A 20104-nucleotide genomic window follows, 5' to 3' on the forward strand; every position below is an offset into this window, starting at 1 on the left:
TGCATATTAAAAAGAAGTAATTTTTAGAAGAAATCCAGGTACAGAAGTGAGAAAACATGATGGAGAGCTTTCTCGTGGGGAATAGTGAAAGAAAAGAACAGATAAAATATTGTCATGGATGAATAAAGGAGAAAACAATGATAGATAAAGAATTCAGGAAACAAAATGCTAATATTGTATGGGACATACACACTACAGTGACAAATGAGGACTTCATTGGTTTCTCTGAGCGCCCCCAACAACAACTCAAGCCTGCAGGAGACCATCTAGCACATTCTTGACTTGCCTTTAGTGATCATTTCACTCTCCTCAAATCTCATTTCTAAGTTCAAGGCAGAGAGAAATACAGCTCATGCTAATGGGATCTTGCTTCACTGAAGATAATTAAGAAGAAAAAGCAGGACTGTAGTGAAGGACATGTGCCAGTGTCATGAAACTTCCCACTTACAGAACTATCTCCTCCTTCTGCTCTTTAGGAGCAAGAGACATGAACTTCAACCAGGAGCTGTTCACCTCAGTCAGTACTGAGAGCTAAGTGACCATAAATGCGCACTGCCCTCTGCCGAGGAACATTTGCGACCAAATGAAATATTCAGAGGAGATTTACAAACCTGCTAATATGCAAAAACTATTACTATAATTCTTAACAATCAAAATCAGAAATTAGTGGCAAAAGAACACATAGATGTAGATCTAATTTCTTCAGGGCTTACTGCTAACATCTTATCCATAAAGAGTCTCTCATGACTCTAGTGACCTGTTCTCCTCATTTTCCCCTGGGGAGAAGGAGTAAATGTGAATAGACAGGCTCAGGGGAAGAAGAGATGAAAGAAACACACATTCTAGATTTGATGCTGAAACATGGTGACAGTGCTTTGTGAAGGAGGAAAGACTCTGGAGTAATTGACCACTCCATCATAGAGTTTGTGACTAAAAGAAAATATGGATATAATCTGACATATTTTCGTTTTACAGAGGGCAGATGTCAAAGGACTCAGAGTTCAGATCTTCTCTCAGATATGAAATACTTGTGTGACCCTGGGCAATTCACCTAACCCTGTTTGCCTCAGTTAGCTCATTGTTAAAAAGAGTTGGAAAAGAAAATGGAAAACCACTTTAGCTTTTTTGCCAAGAAAAGTCCAAATGCGCTTACAACTAGTCCAACACGACTAAAACGAATCAACAACTACAAAGATTTCTGAAAATTGCTCAGCTATTCTCCAATTGATGGGAGTCCCCAGTTGATAGGAATCCCCTCAATTTCCAGGTTTGGGCCATCACAAAAAGAGCTGCTATAAATATTTTTGTACATGTGGGTCCTTTTCCCATTTTTATGATCTAGAAGCACTATTGCTGGATCAAAGGGTATGCACATTTTTATAGCCCTTGGATGTAGCTCCAAATTTCACTCCAGAATGGTTGGATCAGCTCACAACTCCAACAATGAATTAGTATTCCAACTCTCCCACATCTTCTCCAACAAGTATCACTTTCCTGTTTTGTCATGTTAGTCAATCTGATCGGTGTGATATGGTACTTCAAAATTGTTCTGATTTGCATCTCTCTAGTCAATGGTGATTTAGAGCATTGTTTCATGACTAGAGACAGCTTTAATTTCTTCTTCTGAAAACTACCTGTTCATATCCTTTGAACATTTATCAAATGGGGAATGACTTGTATTCTTGTAAATTTGACTCATTTCTCTGTATATTTTAGAAATGAGACCTTTATCACAAACACTAGTTGTTCAGTTTCTTTCCCAGTTTTCTGTTTCCCTCCTAATCTTGTTTGCATTGGCTTTCTTTGTGCAGAAGCTTTTCAATTTAATGTAATCAAAATTATCCATTTTGTATTTCATAATTTTCTCTTTCTTGTTTGGTCATAAATTCCTCCATTCTCCGTAAATCTGATAAACAATACCTTCTCCCCTAATTTGTTTATCCTATCAGACTTTTAAGTCCCTTCAGGACCTTTTGTTCTTCTAAGTGAATTTTTATATAATTTTTTCTGGCCCTATAAAAGAAATTTTTGGTAGCTTGATTGGTATGGAATGAAGAAGTAAATTTATCTTGGTAGAATTGCCATTTTTATTATATTAGCTTGGCCTCCCTGAGCAAGTGATGTTTTTCCTATTATTCAGATCTGGTTTATTTGTGCAAAAAGTATTTTCTGATTGTGTTCATATACTCCCTGGGTTTGCTTTGGCAGGTAGACTCCCAAATATTTTATAGTGTCTACAGTAGCCATAAATGGTATTTCTCTTTCTATCTCTTGTTGTGCTTTCTAGGTAAGATATAGAAATGCAGATGATTTATGTGCATTTATTTTGTATCCTGCAACTTTGACAAAGTTGTTTATTGTTTCATGAAGTTTTTTACTTGATTGTCTAGGATTCTCTAAGTATATCATCATATCATCTGCAAAGAGTCATAACTTACTTTCTTCTTTGTCTATTCAAATTCCTTCCATTTCTTTTTCTTCCCTTATTGCTAAAGCTACCATTTCTAGTACTATATTGAGTAGCAGTGGCGATAATGGACATCCTTGTTTCACCCCTAATCATATTGGAAATGTATCAAGCTTATGCCCATTACATATAATGCCTGCTGATGACTTTAGGTAGATACCCATTATTATTTTTAGGAAGGCTCCATTTATTCCTATGTTCTCCAATGTTTTCAATTGGAAAGGGTGCTGTATTTTGTAAAAAAATTTAAAAAAAAAAAAGCTTTTTCTACATCTATTGAGTTAATCATGTAGTTTCTGTTAGTTTTGTTGTTGATACGATCATTTATGCTGATAGTTTTCCTAATATTGAAGTAGCCCTCCATTCTTGGTGTAAAGCCTCCCTGATCAAAGTGTATTATTCTCTTGCTAAGTTGCCACAATCTTTTCACTATCTTTTTTAAAATTTTTGCACCTATATTCATTAGGGAACTTGTTCTATAATTGTCTTTCTCTGTTTTGACTCTTCCCAGTTTAGGTATCGGGGCCATTTTTGTATCATCAAAAGAATTTGGTAGGACTCCACCAATTTTTCCAAACAGTCTACATAGTTTTAGAATTAACTGTTCTTTAAAAGTTTCATAGAATTTGCTTGCAAATCCATTGAGAACTAAAGATGTTTCTGAAGGAGTTCAATGATAACTTGTTCAATTTCTTTTTCTGAGATGGGGCTATATAAGTATTTTACTTCTTCTGTTAATCTGAATATTTTATATTTTTGCATATATTCATCCATTTCACTAAGATGGTCAAATTTATGGTCATACAGCTGGGCAAAGCAATTTTTAACTGTTGTTTTAATTTCCTCTTCATTGGAGGTGAGTTCACCCTTTCCATTTTTGATACTAGTAATTTCGTTTTTTTCTTTCTTTTTTTAAATGAAATTCACCAAAACTTTATGAATTGTACAGGTTTTTTTTTTTTTTCAAAAAACCAGCTCTTAGTTTTACTTGTCAGTTTAATAGTATTCTTAATTTTGATTTTATTAATTTCTCCTTTGGTTTTCAGTATTTCTAATTTGGTACCAAATTGAGCATTTTCAATTTGTTCTGTTTATACCTTTTTCAATTTTATGCCCAATTCATTGAACTCTTCTTTCTCTACTTTATTCATGTATGCATTCAGAGATATAAAACTTCCCTTATGAACTGCTTTTGCTGCATCCTAAAATATTTGACATATTTTCTCATTATTGTCATTCACTTAAATGAAGTTATTGATTTTTTCTACGATTTGTTGTTTGACCCACTCATTTTACAGGATTAGATTATTTAGTTTCTAAATAAATTTTAGTCTGTCTTTCCTTGGTCCTTCAGTATAGATAATTTTTATTTCATCATGATATCAAAAGAATGCGTTAGTTATCTCTTCCTTTCTTCACTGTATTGTGAGGTTTTTATGCCCTAATGCACAGTCAACTTTTGCATATGCACCAGGTACTGCTGAGAAAAATGTACATTCCTTTCTATCCCCATTCAGTTTTCTACAGAGGTCTACCTTTTCCAGAATTCCACTAAACTTCTTAACTTTCTTTTTATTTATTTTTAAGTTAGATTTATCTGTTCAGAGAGGGGAAGGTTTTGTTATCTATTTCTTCCTCTAACTCCCTTAACTTCTCCTCTAAGAATGTGAATGATATATCACTTGCTGCATATGTGGTTAGTAACGATATTTTTTTTTTCATTTTCCATGGTGCCTTTTATCAGGACATAGTTTCCTTCCTTGTCTCTTTTAATTAGATGTACTTTTTGCTTTTGCTCTGTCTGAGATTAGGATTACTACTTTTTGTTTGTATCAGCTGAAGCGTAATGTATTCTACTGCAGCCTTTTACCATTACCCTGTGTGTATCCCCCTGTTTCACATGTGTTTCTTATAAACAGCATATTGCAGGATTATGATTTTTAATCCAGTCTGCTATCCACCTCCATTTTATGGGAGAGTTCATCCCATTCACAATCGAAGTTATGATTGCTATCTGTGTCTTTCTCACCATCCTATTTCCTCTCCTGTTTATGCTTTATTTCCTCCCTTCTCCCTTCCCCTCCACAAGACTTTTACTTTTGACCACTACCTCCCGCAGTCTTGCCTCCCTTCTATCAGTCCTCCCCCTTTGTCCTTACTACTTATTTTCTCCCTTGTAACCACTTCCTCCCTTTTCATTCTCCTTCCCCTGCTTAATGCCTGTAGAGGAAGTTCAATTTCTATGTTTAGCTGATCATATTGTTCTCTCCTTGAACCAAATACAGGGAAAGTAAAGCTCACAATATTCATCTCCCTCCATTCTTTCTATCTACTATAATATGTTTTTGTGTGTCTTCATGTGATGCAATTTACTCTTTTCTTGCTTCTTTCCTCTTTTCTCATTAAAATTCCTTCACACCCCCAATTCAAATTTATCTTCACATTTGTTAGTTTATACTCTCTCCCACTATCTATGTATATTGCTTTTAAATATCATAATAAATGTAAAATTCTCAAGATTAACAAATATCTTCATCACATATAGGGATGTCAACATTTTGCCCATATTGAATAAGAATAATTTTTCCTGTTTACCTTTTTTATTCCTCTCTTAAGTTGAAGAACAAATTTTCTATTGAACTCTGGTCTTCTCATCAGAAAGGTCTGACAATCCCTTATTTCATTGAATATGCATCTCCTTGTCTTAAACATTGTACTCAATTTTGCTAGATAATTGTTCCTTGGTTGTAGTCCAAGTGCTTTTGCCTTATGGAAAATCATATTCAAATCCCTGTGGTCTTTTAATGTATGAGCTTCAAGGTCCTGTGTAATCCTAACTGTGGTTCAACAATATTTGTATTGTTTCTTCCTGTTTGAAGTATTTTCTTCTTGATGTGCTGGTTCTGTAATCTGGCAACTATATCCGTTGGTATTTTCAGTTTGGGACCTATTTCAGGAGGTGATAGGTGGATTGTTTCAACGACTATTTTGCCATCTGTATCTAGGAACACAGGGCTTAACCCAGTTAAGTTTTGTACCCCCTTATCGATTTGGCCAATTTTATTTTTTTAAGGAGCTGTTCTCTTCAATAAATACTTGTTTTCATTTTGTCAATTGTATTTTTTTTAAATCATTGGATAATTTTACTTCTACCTCTCTAATTTGGCTTTCAAAATCCTCCTTGATTTCCTGGAAGATATTGTCCAGGCTCTTTACTCATCAAGACTTTCCAATAGATCAACAATTCTTAGAATTTCTCTCCTGTTTCTACTTTCCAGTTCAGTGATTTTTCCAATGAGATATTTTCATTTCCTTCTTTTATTCATTCTTTAGATTTTGTTTGACTGATTCTTGATGCCTCATAGAGTCAATAGCTTCTACCTGACCAATCCCAATTTTTAATTGTCTTATTCAGTTAGCTTTCATACTTCCTTTTCCATTTGTTCAATTTTCCCAGTAAAGTTTTGTACCCCCTTATCAATTTGGCCTATTTTATGTTTTTAAGGAGCTGTTCTCTTCAATAAATATTTTTTTTTCATTTTGTCAATTGTATTTTTTTAAATCATTGGACAATTTTTCTTCTACCTCTCTAATTTGGCATTTAAAATCATTCTTGAGCTCTTACAAGAATGCTTTTTGGGTTTGAGACAAGTTCATATTTCCTTTTGAGGCTTCAGATGTGAGTATATTGTCAGTGCTGTTCTCTTCTGAATTTGTATTTTGATCTTCCCTGTATTCATAATAAGAAACTATGGTCTTTGCTTCTGTTATGTTCTTCTTGCTCATGGTGATTGCTGTTTTCCTGATTTTTAAAGTGAATCTCTGTTTCTAGAGTACAGGGATATCTATCGTACATTTCTTATGCTGAGTTTGGGGTCTGGTTTCTGACACTGTTGTTGTGATCTCTGCTTCTTTCAGCTAGAAGTTATATAATGCTTCAGCTTACCTGGTGCTGAGCTGGCTGGTGTGTGTCAAGACCAAGGCCAGGGGAAGTCTTTCTGAGTTTGCCAAGGTTTACACTAAAGTTCTTGGAGTGAGATGTGGGTAAAGGGATTGTCGGTCTGCAAGAGGTCTGCTCCTCCCTTAGATTGCACCACAGCATAGGCAGGCTCAGAGGCTGTTGAACCCTTAGTTCTTATAGCCAATAATATTCCATCACATTCATATACCATAACTTGCTCTGCCATCTATAGGCACCCCTGAGATTCTCATTCTTTGGTATCTCAAAATGAGACATAGATAGTTATATTCATCCTTAGAGTTTGTTTTACTTAGATAAATCCTTTATTTTATCTACCGTCCCTCTAATTCCCCTTCCCCCCTCTCAACTTTCCCTTTTATTTCCCTGTTGAATGAAAAGGATTTCTTTTATTTAAATTTATTATCTTATTTTTTCCCAGTTACACGTAAAAACAAATTTTAACTTTTGTTTTTAAAAGTTTAGGTTCCAGGTTCTCTCTCTTACTCCCTTCCTTCCATTCCCATTGTGAAGGCAAGCAATTCGATATGGGTTATACACGTAGTCAAGGAAAACATATTTCCATATGTCCATAAGTTATACATGTATAACCAAGCAAAGCATATTTCCATGTTTTACAACATTCATGTTGTGAAAGAAAGCATAGACCAAAATTTAAAAACCCAAGAAATATAAAATTTAAAAAGTTTGACTTGGTTTGTATTCAGACTCCATCACTTCTTTCTCTGGACATGGATAGCCTTTTTCACCATAAGTATTTCAGAGTTTTCTCAGATTGTTGTGATGCTGAGAATAATTGGCATTCATAACTGATCATCTTACAATATTCTTGTTACTCTGTACACAGTACATTTCCCTTTCCATTAGGTCATGTAAATCTTTTCAGGTTTTTCTGAGAGTATCCTGCTCATCATTACTTATACTACAATAGCATTCTACCATAATCATATATTACACTTTGTTCCTCCATTCCCCAAGTGATGAGCATCTCCTCAATTTCTAATTCTTTAGCACCATAAAGGAGCTGCAATAGATATTTTTATAGATCTAGGTCCTTGTGAAAAGTATTTCTTTTAAGTATGTTTATATGTTTGTGTATATTCTCTGCTTTGACAAGTCCAGATAAATGTGACTTGCAGGCACTAGCTGTTCCCCCCATCCCCAACTTGTTTGTATAGATTTCTCCTTACAGGACCTGATCAAGTAAAATCATTTTCCCTAAACCTTTTCTTTCCCCACCCAGTGTATTCCTTTCCTCTGTAATCTTTTTCTCAGATTATCAAGTCCTAACAAAATCACTCCCAATCCTTCTGTCTAATTAGCTTCCCTCAATGACTCATGTCAATGATAGGGTTCAGAGGAGACATGTGGATCATCTTCCTGTATTAGAGTGTAACCAGTTTGTACTTGTTTAGTCCTTTATCACGTTTATATTCAGAAGTGTTTACCTTTTTTTACGTTTCTGTTAACTTATATGTTGGAACTTTGAAGCTTCTATATTGTTCTGATCTTTTCACCAGGAAATGTTTGGCAGTCTTCTATTTCATTAAAGATCCGTTTTTTTCCTCTGTAGGATTATACTCAGTTTTGTTTCGTAAGTTATTCTTGACTATGAGCTAATGTCTTTTACATTCTCTAATATTGCACTCTCAGTTCTCTACTTCTTCATGGTGGTAGTTGTCATGTGTGATTCTGATTCTGGCTCCTTGATACTTGAATTCTTTCTTTCTTTTGGCTCCAGAATATTGTTGCTGAACTAGAAGCTCTGGATTTTGGCCATAATATTCTTGAGAGTTTTCATTTGGGGGTTTCTTTCAGGAGACCAATAATTTTTTTCTATTTTCACTCTGTCCTCTCTTCTTGAGAGATATGAGCAGCTTTCTTCTAAGAATTCTTGAAATATGATGACTAGGCTTTTTTTGTGGTTGTTGTTATATCTTTGAGGGACTCCACTAATTTTTAAGTTATCTCTTCTTAATCTGTTTTCTAAGGCAATTGTTTTTGCTGTGAGATACTGTCCATTTCTTTCTATTTTTCCAGTCTTTTGACTTTTTGTCAATGTCTTGCTGTCTGATCTATTCATTGGCTCCTATTTGATCCTACCTAATTTTTTAGGAGTTTCTTCTTTGGGCAAGATTTTGTACCTCTTGCAATCACCTTTCCAATTCTTTCTTCTGTGTTTCTTTCTTTTTCATTTTTTCTTCTAGCATCTATTTAATGTATTAAAACATTTTGAACCCTTAAAAGTTCTTCTTTCACCCATTCCAGAAATTCCAATTGAATTGCTTTCCAAACAGTGCTTTTCTTTGAGGCTTTGCTTGTACATATTTAAAATCATTCTTTTCTTTTGCGTTTGTGTCTTGACTATGTCCGCCATCATAATAACGTTTTATAGTGGGATTATTTTAATTTTAGGTAATTTTCCAACTATTTTCTCACTTCAGAATTGATGTTAGGGCTGAACTTATGGCACTTTTGGAGGGAAGTTCTGGTCCAGTCCTTATACTACTTTCTTTGAGGTATTGAATATTGCACTCTTCCAGTATTGCAGGGACAGCTTAGACTGGGGTATGCAAATTCTAAGAGTTTTGCAGTCCCAAAGGGGTCTGATCCTTGGTAAAGTCTGAATACATCCCCTCCTGCCAAGCAGTCTTGGATAGACTTCGTATGTGCTAAAGTTTCATAACAATATCAAGCCCATGTAAGTTAGCATGATTTTTTCTTAAAAGGTATTGAAACCATCTTCAAGACTTAATTGATTCAGCGACTAATTATGAGTCCCATGACATACTTTTTCGGTCTCCTAAGTATAAAATCTAGGCCACAACTCCCTCCTCACAACTAACACATGCTTCTGATTAGGCATGATGACAAAGGAAGAGGCAAGGAAATTATGCCCAACTGAATCAATATTGTATCTTTGCTGAATAGCCTTTCCATGCTATTTTTAAAATGTATAGTTCATTTACTTTTCAGTTTTCAACATTCACTTTCATAAAAATTTGAATTCCACATTTTCTCGCCATCTCTCCCCATCCCCCAGTACAGCATGCACCCCATCCTGCCTTTCTATCCATCTGTCTTTCCTTATATCACCTCCCCCTTCTTCTATCCTCCTACTTTCTATTTTCCTCTAGGGCCAAATAGATTTCTATACCCCATTGCCTGTGCATCTTATTTCCCAGTTGCATACAAAAACAATTTTTAACATTCACTTTTAAAGTTTTGAGTTCCACATTCTCTCCCTTCCCTCCCCTACAACCACCTTCACTAAGAAAGCAAACAATTCCATAACAGTCATACATGTGTAGCCATGCAAAACACTTCCACAATAGTTATAATGTAAAAGACTAACCACATTTCCTTTGTCCTGTCCTGTCCTCCATTTATTCCATTTTCTCTCTTTACTTGTCCCCCGACAACAGTGGTTGCTTTGGATTTTCCCTTTCCCCAATTTGCTATCTCTTCTATTATCTTTCCTCTCCTGTCCCCTCTCCTTGACTTGTTGCAGTGTAAAGAAGATTTCTATATCCAATTGCATGTGTGTTATATTCCATCCTTAAACCAGATCCCGTGAGAGGAAGGTTCATTTTCTCCCTTCCATCTCCCCCTATTCCCCTCCATTGCAAAAGCACTTTCTTGCCTCTTTTATGTGAGATGATTTGCTACATTCTGCTATCTCTTGCTCTTACTCCTAGTGTATTTGACTCAACAATAAATTTCATTTTTCAGATATTCTCCCTTCATGTTCACCTCACCCTGTGCTCTCTGTCTACATGTATGTGTTTGTGTGAATATGTAGACACGTGTACACACATACATGCCCATATACACCCATATATACATAGCTACACAGATACATACACATATATAATAAATGCACACATAAATAACTGTATACACACACGATAGATAGATATATAGATACATCAATATATATAGACAGAGTTATAAATATGGATACAGTTTGTCTAACTACCCTAATAGTGAAAAAGATCTCGAGTTCCAAATATCATCTTTCCATGTAGAAATATAAACAGTTAGAGTTCAGTGAGTTGTTTTATGCCTTCTCTTTCCTGTTTACTTTTTCATGTTTTTCGTTATTCTTGGACTTGAAAGTCAAATTTTCTACTCAGTTCTGGTGCTCTAAACCAGAATGCTTGGAAGGCCTCTACTTCATTGAAATTCCATTTTTTCCCCTGCAGCATTATACTCAGTTTTGCTGGGTAGTTGATTGTTGGTTTTAATACTAGATCCTTTCACCTCTGGAATATCATATTCCAAGTTCATTGATCCCTTAGTATAGAGGCTGCTAAATCCTGTGTTATCCTGATTGAGTTTTCACAATACTTGAATGGTTACTTTCTGTCTGCTTGTAATATTTTCTCCTTGATGTAGGAATTCTGGAAGTTGACTACAATATTCCTAGGAGTTTTCCTTTGGGGGTATCTTTCAGGAGATCCCCAGTGAATTCTTTCCATTTCTATTATACCTTCTTATTTTAGAATATCAGGGCAATTTTTCTTGATAATTTCTCAGAAGTTGATGCCTAAGATCCTTTTTAAAACATGGTTTTCAGGTATTTTCTGGTATTTTTCAGGTCAGTTATTTTTCCAATGAGATACTTCACATTGTTTTCTTTTTTTCACTATTTTCTGTGCTTCATAATTTCTCAAAAAGTCACTAGCTTCCATCTACTCCATTCTATTTTTTTTTTACAAAATGTAGGATCAAAGATTATTTATTTATTTATGCTTCAAATTTTATTTATTTATTTTAACGTTTCAACATTCATTTCCACAAAATTTTGAGTTCCAGATTTTCTCCCCATCTCTCCCCTTCCCCCACCAGATGCGATGCATTCTCACTGCCCCTTCCACCAATGTGCCCTCCCTTCTAACACCCCTCCCTTCCCTTATCCCCATCTTCTCTCCTGTCCAGTAAGACATAAATTTGTATACTCTATTACCTGTATTTCTTAATCCCCACTTGTATGCAAAAACAATTCTCAACATTTGTTCCTAAAACTTTGAATTCTAATATTTCTTCCTTCCTTCCTCCCCATCCATCCCCACTGAGAAGGCAAGCAATTCAATATAGGCTATATATGTGAAATTTTGCAAATAACTTCCATAATAATCATGTTGTGTAAGAGTAACTATATTTCCCTCCATCCTATCCTGCCCCTTTTTTTTCTTTTCTCTTTTGACCTTATCCCTCCCTAAGAGTGTTTATTTCTAATTGCTCTCTCCTCACATTTGCCCTCCCTTCTATCATGCCTCCCCACCCTGCTTATCCTCTTCTCCCCTACTTTCCTGTAGTGTAAGATAGATTTTCGTACCAAATTGGGTGTGCATGTTATTTCTTTTTTGAGCCAAATGTGATGATAGTAAGCTTCACTTTTTCTCTCTCACCTTTCCATTTTTCCTTCCATTACAAAAGCTTTTTCTTGCCTATTCTATGAGAGATAATTTACCCCATTCCATTTCTCCCTTTCTCCTCACAATATGTTCCTCTCTCACCTCTTAATTTTTTTAAATATGATCCCTTCCTACTCAACTCACACTGTGCTCTCTGTCTCTCTTTCTCTCTGCCTCTCTGTCTCTATTTTATATGTGTGCATGTGTGTGTGTGTGTGTGTGTGTGTGTGTGTGTGTGTGTAATCCCTCCAACTACCCAGATACTGAGAAAAGTTTCAAGAGTTACAAATATTATCTTTCCATGTAAGAATGTAAGCAGTTCAACTTAGTAAGTCCCTTGTGATTTCTCTTTCCTCTTTACCTTTTCATGCTTCTCTTAATTCTTGTGTTTGAAAGTCAAATTTTCTTTTCAGCTCTGGTCTTTTCATCAAGAATGCTTGAAAATCCTCTGTTTCATTGAATGACCATGTTTTTCTTCTGAAGTATTACACTCGGTTTTGTTGGTAAAGTGATGCATGGTTTTAATCCTAGTTCCTTTGACTTCTGGAATATCATATTCCAAGCCCTTTGATCCCTTAATGTAGAAATTGCCAGATCTTCTGTTATCCTGAGCGTATGTCCACCTTACTCAAATTGTTTCTTTGCAGCAGCTTGTAATATTTTCTCCTTGACCTTGGAACTCTGGAATTTGACTACAATATTCCTAGGAATTTCTATTTTTGGATCTTTCTGGAGGTGGTCCATGGATTCTTTCAATATATATTTTGCCTTCTGGTTCTAGAGTACCAGGGAACTTTTCTTTTATAATTTCGTGAAAGATGATATCTAGGCTCTTTTTTTGCTCATGGCTTTCAGGTAGGCCCATACTTTTTGAACTGTCTCTCCTGGATCTATTTTCCAGGTCAGTTGTTTTTTCAAAGAGGTATTTCACATAATATTCCATTGTTTCATTCTTTTGGTTTTGCTTTGTAATTTCTTGATTTCTCATAAAGTTATTAGCTTCCATCTGTTCCATTCTAATTTTGAAAGAACTGTTTTCTTCAGTGAACTTTTGAACCTCCTTTTCCATTTGACTAAATCTACTTTTTAAAGCATTCTTCTCCACATTGGCTTTTTGGACCACTTTTGCCAATTGAGTTAGCCTATTCTTCAGCATTTTGGGGGTTCTCCTTAAGCAAGTTGTTGACTAACTTTTCATGATATTCTTCTATTGCTCTCATTTCTCTTCCCAATTTTCCTCCACCTCTCTTACTTAATTTCCAAATTCCTTTTTGAGCTCTTCCATGGCCTGAGAACATTGCATATTTATTTTGGAGATTTTGCATGCAGAATCCTTGATATTTACTTCTTTTCTGATGTTAAACATTGCTCTTCCTCATCTGAAAGGATGGGGGATAATACATGAAAGTAACCTTCCATATTATTATTTTGTTCCTCTTTTTTGGGTGTCTTCCCAACCAGTTACTTGACTTTTGGGTCCTTTCTTAAGAGTATGGAATATTCTTGAAACCTGTGAGATCTCAGTTCCTCCAAGGTGGCACAAGCAATGGAGAGGAGTTGACTCCTTGTCTGGGCTGGTGGCTGAGATTCAGATCAGCTGCCCAATTTCCCTAGGTGTTTTAAGCCGATTGTTCTAACAGTGGAACAATGGGTGCCTGCTTCCTGCCGCAGCCACCACTGTGGCATGCCGCTGCCCCTCTAATACTGCTGGTCCTGCTGCCTGGGGCTGGGATTGGGGAGGACCCTGTTTCCTCTTCATGGAGGTGAAAATGCCCTCTAACTGACCTTTGAAGCTGCCTTTGTGGCCTGTGGGTTGAGGGATCTATGAACCTCCTCTGAAGCTGATCTGGATTCCACTCCTGAGGCCTCCTTTTACCCTGCTCTTCCTGGTGCCACTTGGCCAGGGATGGGCTGTGCTCTGTTCCACAACAGACCTTTCCCATCAGCCTTCCAGGTCACCCTGGGCTGGAAATCTCCTCCACTGCATCATTCTGTAGCTTCTGCTGCTCTAGAATTTTTTGAGAGTCTTTCTTTATAGGTATTTTATAGACTGTGGGGGAAGAGCTAGAGTATGTGGGTCTTTCTATTCCACCATTTTGACTCCACCTTCCTCATTCTAAAATTTAAAGAACTATTTTCTTCAGTAAACTTTTGCACTCCTTTTCTGTTTGACCATTTTTACTTTTCAAGGCATTTTCCTTCTCACTGGATTTTTGGGTCTCTTTTGCCATTGGAGTTAGTATGTTTTTAAAGGTGTTGTTTACTTTAGCTTTTGGGGGATTTCCTTTAGCAAGCTGTTCACTCTTTTTTCATGATTTTCTTGTATCACTGTCATTTCTCTTCCCAATTTTTCCTCCACTTCTCTTACTTGATTTTCAAAATCTTTTTTGAGCTCTTCCATGGCCTGAGACCATTGCATATTTTTTGGGAGGCTTTGAATGTAGGAGCCTTCACTTTGCTGTCTTCCTCCAGTTGTATGTTTTGGCCTTCCTCTGATTGTATGTTTTGCTCTTCTTCATCTGAAAGAATAGAAGAAAATACATTTTCACTGAGAAAGTAACCTTCCACCATCTTATTTTTCCACTTTTGTAGCTTTATCCCAGTCAATTAATTGACTTTTGAGTCTTTTGTCAAATGGAGGGAATACTACCCCTGGGGTCAAAGTTTTTCTACATCTCTTCTACTGTTTGATAAACCCATGGATCCCAGCTTCTGAGATAAGAACTCACTATTTGACAAGAATTACTGGGAAAACTGGATAAAATTGTGGCAAAAACTGGGCATAGAACAATGCCTGGCACTGTAAACAAGAATGAAGTCCAAATGGCTACAGGATCTGGGTATAAAGACCGATACTATAAACAAATTAATGGAGCATAGAATAGTGTACATATCAGATTTATTGCGAAGGGAAGAATTTTTGACTAAACAAGAGATAGAAAGCATTATGAAATGCAAAATGGACAATTTTGATTGCATTAAATTGAAAAACTTTTGCGCTATCAAATACAGTGCAATGAAGATTGGGAGGGAAGAAGAAAAATGGGAAAGAATTTTTACAGCTAGTGTCTGTGAGAAAGGCCTCAACTCTAAAATATAGAGAGTACTAGTCAAATGTACAAGTCATTACCCAATTGATAAATGATCAAAGGATATGAACAGGTTGTTTTCAGAGGAAGAACTCAAAGCTATCTATAGTCATACAAAAAAAATGCTCTAAATCACTGTTGATTAGAGAGATGCAAATCAACACAACTCTGAGATATCACATCACACCTATCAGATTGGCTAACATCACAAAACAGAATAATGATGAATGTTGAAGAGGATGTGAGAGAGTTGGAGCAGTAATTCATTGTTGCTGGAGCTGTGAACTCATCCAACCACCCTGGAGAGCAATTTGGAACTATGCTTGATTGGCTACAAAAATGTGCCTACCCTTTGACCCAGCAACACTGCTTCTAGGACTGTATACGCAAGAGATCATAAAGATGGGAAAAGGGTGTCACATGTATAAAAATATTTATAGCAGCACTCTTTGTGGTGGCCCAAAACTGGAAATCAAGGGGATGTCCATCAATTAGGGAATGGCTGAATAAATTGTGGTATATGAATGTAATGGAATACTATTGTAATGTAATAAATGATGAATGCGACGACTTCAGAGAGGCCTGGAAAGATGTATATGAACTGATGCTGAGCAAAAGGAGCAGAGTCAGGAGAATGTTATATACAACAACCACATTGTGAGGGTTTTTTTCTGGTAGACTTAGAACTTCAAGGCAATGCAAGGACTTAAAAAAATTTCCAGTGGTCTCTTAAGGCAAAATGCCTTCCATATCCAGAGCTAGAACTAGGAAACTGGACTGCAGAATGTAGCAGATCATTTTCTTTTGTATTACATTTTGGTTTTTTTTATGATTTCTCCCATTATTTTTTAATTCTTTTATGTAACATGTCTAAGGTGTAGGACCTATGAAAAAATTGTATGCCAACTTGGGGAGGGAGGTGGAAGGTAAGGGGGAGAAAGGGAGAAAAATCTAAGTTATATGGAAATGATTACAAAACACTGAAAACAAATAAAATGATAATAATAAAATAATTTCATATATGACCCTATGCTCTCAATTGGACCTTTTGTCTTGATATCAATATATTGTAAGCAGGTAAGTTCCTCATGAGGATATGAGAGATGATCAAAAAAACTTGATTCACTTGTCAGGACTCCATGCCAAGTCCAACCGTCTCTTTTCAATCATGTCTTTTTGCTATTGGGAGACACCCTGTTTTTCTGAACTGAGGTCCTGCAAGCAAGCTATGCCCTGAAATAGGAATGATAATAATTCATTGCACTCACCCTCTGCATGAAATCTGCTGTACCTAAATCCCAGTATTGGTCAAGGTTCCTCAAATAAACACCTGCAGGAAATGAGTTCTGGTCATGAAGCCCTGCTATGTACAGATTTTTTTTTTCACTAGGCAAACTTCCCTCATTGCTGCTGTTACCCCTCATTTCCTGGATCTTTGTTTGGCCAGGGGTTGGCTAACCTGAATCAGTAAGGGCACATGTGGCCTTCTTGTTCCTCAAATTAGGCCCTATTAGTGAATCCATACTCCACAGAACAAAGCCCCTTAAGAAAAGGATTTGTTCTATAAAACTGGTACTCTATAAAACAGTCAAAAGGCAGGATCCAGGGACATAGAGGGCTACACGTGGCCTCAAAGCCAAAAGTTTCCCACACATGGTCTAGCAACAACTATGTATTTCTAGGCTTAGCTTCACTGCTTTGGGTGTCCTCTAGGAGGAGTGTGTCCAATTTTCCTCATCCAAAGGAATAAAGAAGGCTTTTTGCCTGTAACCACTCTGAGTTCTTTGGTTTTATTATGGTTTATTTTATTTTGCTTTTCAGAGTTCAGAGTTGGCATAAAAGCTTTGACAATAACCTCTATGGTTCTTGGGTCACAGTTGATAGTTGGTATAATTACTTCTGTGGCTATTTGGATTATTCTTTTTTTTTTTAGAATTACAGTTGGTGAATAACCTATGTGACATCTGGTCATTTATTTTCAGAGTTTGAGATGTGGGACTGAAATACCTTCTGCTAAACTGGAACCAACACTCTGGATCCTTGGTGAGGTGTGTACAACTTCCTAAGATGACTCAAGTGATTTCTGATTACTCTGTAGTGACTAGGGCTGCCCCCGAGATAATGGTTGACTAAGAATCAAGCATATTGATTCATTCTCGGAGAAAACTTTTCTACATATTGTGGCTATCATCTTCTCCCAGCCCCTGCCAGAGGCACTGGTGGCTTACAACAAAAGTATGTGACTATGGAGAAATGTACTTATCTGGCAGACCTGAGACTGCACCTTGAGTCTCTGGCTACCTTCTTCTACCTTTCTGTTTCCTTTCCTGAGCACAAATCAGTAGCCAATTATCCTGAGAAACTGATATTTCCAGTCTTAGCAGTTTATTTGGCTTAAATGTGCAATGATTATATATGGTCCAATACAGTAAACTCCACTAGTTTTATACTTTCAAAGCACTTTGAAAATAAAACATTTCATAATATTAAAAAAAAAATGACTAGCTAATCTCTGAGAGTCCTTCTAGCTCTAAATCTTTTCCTCTCTTGTAAAGATGGGGTCAGACCACCCCATTTACCTCTAGTACCTCCAACAGGTGCAAGCAAGGCTTCCTTTCACTGAATCATACAATGGGAACTGAGTGTGATCAGGGGCTCTACATCAACCAGAGTCATCAATGCCATAAACATAAGAGACTTGGTCATTATGACCTTGTCAAATGGAGAAATTTTGTCAGAATAGAAAAGAAGAGAGTGTGACTTCCAGGAACCAAAGTGGTGGTGTAGGCAGACCAAAGAATCTTTCTATAGGGACAAGGAAGAAAACACAAATACCAAAGAGGTAAGCATTGAGACTGGACTCTCATCTGAAACTTCAAAAGGTAATATGAATTGGTATCAAGTCCAGAGAGCATTCTTGGAAGAGATCAAGAAGGATTGTAAAAGTCAAATTAGAGAAGTAGAGGAAAAAGCTGTCCATTGAATTAAAAAGTATGAAAAATAGAAATCATGGAAGAATTTAAAAGAAAAATTAGACTAATGTAAAAGAAAGCAAAAAACCTAACTGGGAAAATCGGACAACTGGAAAAGGAAGTACAAAAACTAAGTGGAAAAAAATAACTCCTTAAAAGAAACAATTGGAGAGAAGGAAAAGGAGATGCAAAATTAACTGAGGAAAACCACTTAATAAAAATTAGAATTGGGGAAGTAAAAGTTAATGACTCTATGAGACATCAAGAATCAATCAACTGACCTGGAATATAGATCCAGGACAGAAAATTTAAGAATTATTGGCATACCAGGAAGCCATCATAAAGAAAAGAATCTGGACAATATCTTCCAAGAAATCATCAAGGAAAAGTGCCCAGAAGTGTTAGATCCAGAGGGCAAAATAGTCATTGAAAGAATCCACCATTCACCTCCTGAAAGGGATCCCAAACTGAAAACTCCAAGAAATATTGCTGCCAAAGTCCAGAACTATCAAGTGAAGGAGAAAATACTACAGGCATCTAGAAAGAAACCATTAAAATATTGAGGAGCTACAGTCAGGATCACATAGGACCTTGCAGCTTCCATATTGAAAGATCAAAGGAAGTGGAATATGATATTCTGTAAGGCAAAGGAGCTGGGACTAGAAGCAAGGATCAATTACGCAGCAAAGTTCAATATAACATTACAGACAAGGAGATGGACACTCAGTGAAATAAGCGATTTCCAGATCTTCCTGATCAAAAGGCCACAACTCAATAGAAAATTCAATCTTCAAACACAGGTCTCAAGAGAGGCATAAAAAAGTAAACAGGGGAAAAGTAAAACATGTTACTCAATTTGGACAAACTCTTTACCTCCCTCTAAGGAAAAATGATAATTGTTAATCTTGAGAATTGTGCATCTATTATGATATATAAGGGATTGACACAGATAGAGGAAACAGGTATAAAGTAATTGATGTGGTGAGAAAAATGTGATTTAAGCATGTGAAGGGATTGTACCAGGAGATGTGAAAAGGAGGAAGCAGAAAGTGGTAAATTACATCACAAGAAGAAGTACAAAATTATATTATAGTAGAGGGAAAGAGGGGAGGGAGTTGAAAATTGTGTGAGAGGTACTCTCATTGTATTTGGCTCAAGGAGGGAACAATAAACTTAATTAGGTATATAAAGCTAAGTAGCTCTATAGGCATTAGGAGGGAAAGGGAGAAGAAAAGGAAGGGAAAGCTAAAAGGGAGGGAAGAAGTAGTAAGGGTAAAGAGGAGGAAAAGGGAGGGGGGCTTAAAGAAGGAAAGGAAGACTGTGGGAGGTGGTAGTCAAAAGTGAAAACTCTATTGAGGAGAGGAAGGGAGATGGGAGAACTACAAGCACAAACGGTGGGAAAGAGGATGGAGGGAAAGACACAGATTGCAATCATAACTGTGGATGTGAATGGAAAGAACTCTCCCATAAAACGGAGACGGATAGCAGAATGGATTAAAAGTCATAATCCAACAATATATTGTTTACAAGAAACGCATTTGAAATGGGGGGATACACACAGGGTAAAGGTAAAAGGTTGGAGCAGAATATATTGTGCTTCAGTTGATGTAAAAAAAAAGCAGGGTTAGCAATTCTAATCTCAGACAAAACAAAAGCAGAAATAGATCTAATAAAAAGAAATAAAGAAGGAAGCTATATCCTGCTAAAAGGCACCATAGACAATGAAGCAAGATCATTACTAAACATGAATGCCCCAAGTGGTGTAGCATCCAAATTCTTAGAGGAGAGGTTGTGGGTCTTGCAGAAAGAAACAGAGAGCAAAACTGTACTAGTCGGGAAACTTAATCTCCCGCTCTCTGAACTTGATAATCTAACCACAAAATAGATAAGAAAGAAATAAAGGAGGTGAATAAAACTCTGAATAACATAGATATGTTAGATCTCTGGAGAAAAATGAATGGGGATAGAAAGGAATTTACCTTTATCTCAGTGGTACAGGGCACATATGAAAAGCCTGACCATGTTCTAGGGCATAAAAGCCTCATAATTCAGGGCAGAAAGGCAGAGATAGTCAATGCATTCTTCTCAGATCATAATGCAGTAAAAAATTATATGTAATAAAAGGTCATGGAAAGATAAACCCAAAATTAATTGGAAACTAAATAATCTAATACTAA

The sequence above is a fragment of the Notamacropus eugenii genome, chromosome 1, assembly GCF_028372415.1.
Source record: "Notamacropus eugenii isolate mMacEug1 chromosome 1, mMacEug1.pri_v2, whole genome shotgun sequence".
Classification (NCBI taxonomy): Eukaryota; Metazoa; Chordata; class Mammalia; order Diprotodontia; family Macropodidae; genus Notamacropus; species Notamacropus eugenii.